Source organism: Bubalus bubalis, chromosome 3, assembly GCF_019923935.1.
Source record: "Bubalus bubalis isolate 160015118507 breed Murrah chromosome 3, NDDB_SH_1, whole genome shotgun sequence".
Taxonomy (NCBI): Eukaryota; Metazoa; Chordata; class Mammalia; order Artiodactyla; family Bovidae; genus Bubalus; species Bubalus bubalis.
Genome location: NC_059159.1, coordinates 108,761,198 through 108,764,612, shown reverse-complemented (window position 1 = coordinate 108,764,612; position 3,415 = coordinate 108,761,198).

The following is a 3,415-nucleotide window of genomic DNA, read 5'->3' as shown; positions in this document are numbered from 1 at the left end:
CCATCTACAGTGATTTTGGAGCCCAGAAAAATAAAGTCTAACACTGTTTCCACTGTTTCCCCATCTATTTCCCATGAAGTGATGGGACCAGATGCCATGATCTTTGTTTTCTGAATGTTGAGCTTTAAGCCAACTTTTTCACTCTCCTCTTTCACCTTCATCAAGAGGCTTTTTAGTTCCTCTTCACTTTCTGCCATAAGGGTGGTGTCATCTGCATATCTGAGGTGATTGATATTTCTCTCAGCAATCTTGATTCCAGCTTGTGCTTCTTCCAGCCCAGCATTTCTCATGATGTACTCTGCCTATAAGTTAAATAAGCAGGGTGACAATATACAGCCTTGACGTACTCCTTTTCCTATTTGCAACCAGTCTGTTGTTTCATGTCCAGTTCTAACTGTTGCTTCCTGACCTGCATACAAATTTCTCAAGAGGCAGGTCAGGTGGTCTGGGATTCCCATCTCTTTCAGGATTTTCCACAGTTTATTGTGATCCACACAGTCAAAGGCTTTGGCATAGTCAATAAAGCAGAAATAGATGCTTTTCTGGAACTCTCTTGCTTTTTCGATGATCCAGTGGATGTTGGCAATTTGGTCTCTGGTTCCTCTGCCTTTTCTAAAACCAGCTTGAACATCTGGAAGTTCATGGTTCACATATTGCTAAAGTCTGGCTTGGAGAATTTTGAGCATTACATTACTAGCCTGTGAGATGAGTGCAATTGTGCAGTAGTTTGAGCATTCTTTGGCATTGCCTTCCTTTGGGATTGGAATAAAAACTGACCTTTTCCAGTCCTGTGGCCACTGCTGAGTGTCCCAAATTTGCTGGCATATTGAGTGCAGCACTTTCACAGCATCATCTTTCAAGATTTGAAAGAGCTCATCTGGAATTCCATCACCTCCACTAGCTTTGTTCATAGTGATGCTTTCTAAGGCCCACTTGACTTCACATTCCAGGATGTCTGGCTCTAGGTCAGTGATCACACCATCGTGATTATCTTGGCTGTGAAGATATTTTTTGTACAGTTCTTCTGTGTATTCTTGCCACCTCTTCTTAATGTCTTCTGCTTCTGTTAGGTCCATACTATTTCTGTCCTTTATCGAGCCCATCTTTGCATGAAATGTTCCCTTGGTATCTCTAATTTTCTTGAAGAGATCTTTAGTCTCTCCCATTCTATTGTTTTCCTCTTTCTTTGCATTGATCACCGAGGAAGGCTTTCTTATCTCTTCTTGCTATTCTTTGGAACTCTGCATTCAGATGCTTATATCTTTCCTTTTCTCCTTTGCTTTTCACTTCCCATCTTTTCACAGCTATTTGTAAGGCCTCCCCAGACAGCCATTTTGCTTTTTTGCATTTCTTTTCCATGGGGATGGTCTACACATAATTCCTCTACCCAGACTAATCACTGTTAAGATTTTGGTGTATGTTTTAATATCTTTTTTCTTTGTGTATGTATGTTATGGTCCTTTTGTTGAAAAAAGTAGAATTATACTGCAAAACTTATATATACTGTTATTTAACCCTCTTTATCTCACTTAATATATTCAGTTCAGTTCAGTTCAGTTGCTCAGTTGTGTCTGACTCTTTGCAACCCCATGGACCGCAGCATGCCAGGCCCCCCAGTCCATCACCAACTGCCGGAGTCCACCCAAACTCATGTCCATTGAGTCGGTGATGCCATCCAACCATCTCATCCTCTGTCATTCCCTTCTCCTCCTGCCTTCAATCTTTCCCAGCATCAGAGTCTTTTCCAATGAGTCACTTCTTTGCATCATATGGCCAAAGTATTGGAGTTTCAGCTTCAACATCAGTCCTTCCAAAGAACACTCAGGACTGATGTCCTTTAGGATGGACTGGTTGGATCTCCTTGCAGTCCAAGGGACTCTCAAGAGTCTTCTCCAACACCACAGTTCAAAAGCATTGATTCTTCAATGCTCAGCTTTCTTTATAGTCCAACTCTCACATCCATACATGACTACTGGAAAAACCATAGCCTTGACTAGACAGACCTTTGTTGGCAACGTAATGTCTCTGCTTTTTAATATGCTGTCTAGGTTGGTCATAAGTTTCCTTCCACGGAGTAAACGTCTTTTAATTTCATGGCTGCAATCACCATCTGCAGTGATTTTGGAGCCCAAAAAAATAAAGTCTGTCACTGTTTTCACTGTTTCCCCATCTACTTGCCATGAAGTGATGGGACTGGATGCCATGATCTTAGTTTTCCGAATGTTGAGCTTTAAGCCAACTTTTTCACTCTCTTCTTTCACTTTCATCAAGAGGCCCTTTAGTTCTTTTTCACTTTGTGCCATAAGGGTGGTGTCATCTGCATATCTGAGGTTACTGATAATTTTTCCTGGCAATCTTGATTCCACCTTGTGCTTCTTCCAGCCCAGCGTTTCTCATAATGTACTCTGCATATAAGTTAAATAAACAGGGTGACAATATACAGCCTTGACAAACTCCTTTTCCTATTTGGAACCAGTTTGTTGTTCCATGTCCAGTTCTAACTGTTGCTTCCTGACCTGCATATAGGTTTCTCAAGAGGCAGGTAAGTTGGTCTGGTATTCCTATCTTTTTCAGAATTTTCTAGAGTTTATTGTGCTCCACACAGTCAAAGGCTTTGGCATAGTCAATAAAGCAGAAATAAATGAATATCTTTTTATGCCATTAAGTATTTTTCTAGGTGAGAAGGAGGCTCAAGAGGGAGAGCGTATATGTATACTTAATGGCTAATTCACACTAATGTATAGCAGAGACTAACACAACATTGTAAAGCAATTATCCTCCAATTTAAAATAAATAATAAAAAATATTTTTCTTTAACATGGTTTTAAGTAACTATATAGCATTCCATCAAACAGATGTACTGTAATTTATCTAAATATTCTCTTTTGTTGGGCTCTGTATGACTGGAAGTTAGCATGAGCCAGACAGCTGCTGGCAGGTTATACAAGCTTGTGCATGCTAAATCTCTAAGACTTATCTGATTCCTTGCAGAACAATTGACCATAGCCCACCAGACTTCCCTGTCCGTGGGATTTCCCATGCAAGCGTACTGGAGTGAGTTGACATTTCCTCCTTCAAGGGATCTTCCCAACCCAGGGATCAAACCCTCTGTTACAGTGGCAGGCAGATTCTTTACCACTGCGCTACCTGAGAAGCCCAGTGCGTCCTAATATTCTTCAAAAATTTCATACACTTATAAAGGTATAGACATGTATTTATTAACCAACCACATTTGGTTTCTTTAAGTGCACTGGTGAAAACTGTTGAAAAGGGTAGTGTTAAAAAGTAGAAGGAGGTCTTTAGAAATGGAATATCAATTACCAGAATCTGATGCTAATGAATGAGTAAGCCAAAATGGTTAATCCTACACATCCATGATTTAAAGTGCAGTCATGAGTTGAATTCATTGTGCCAC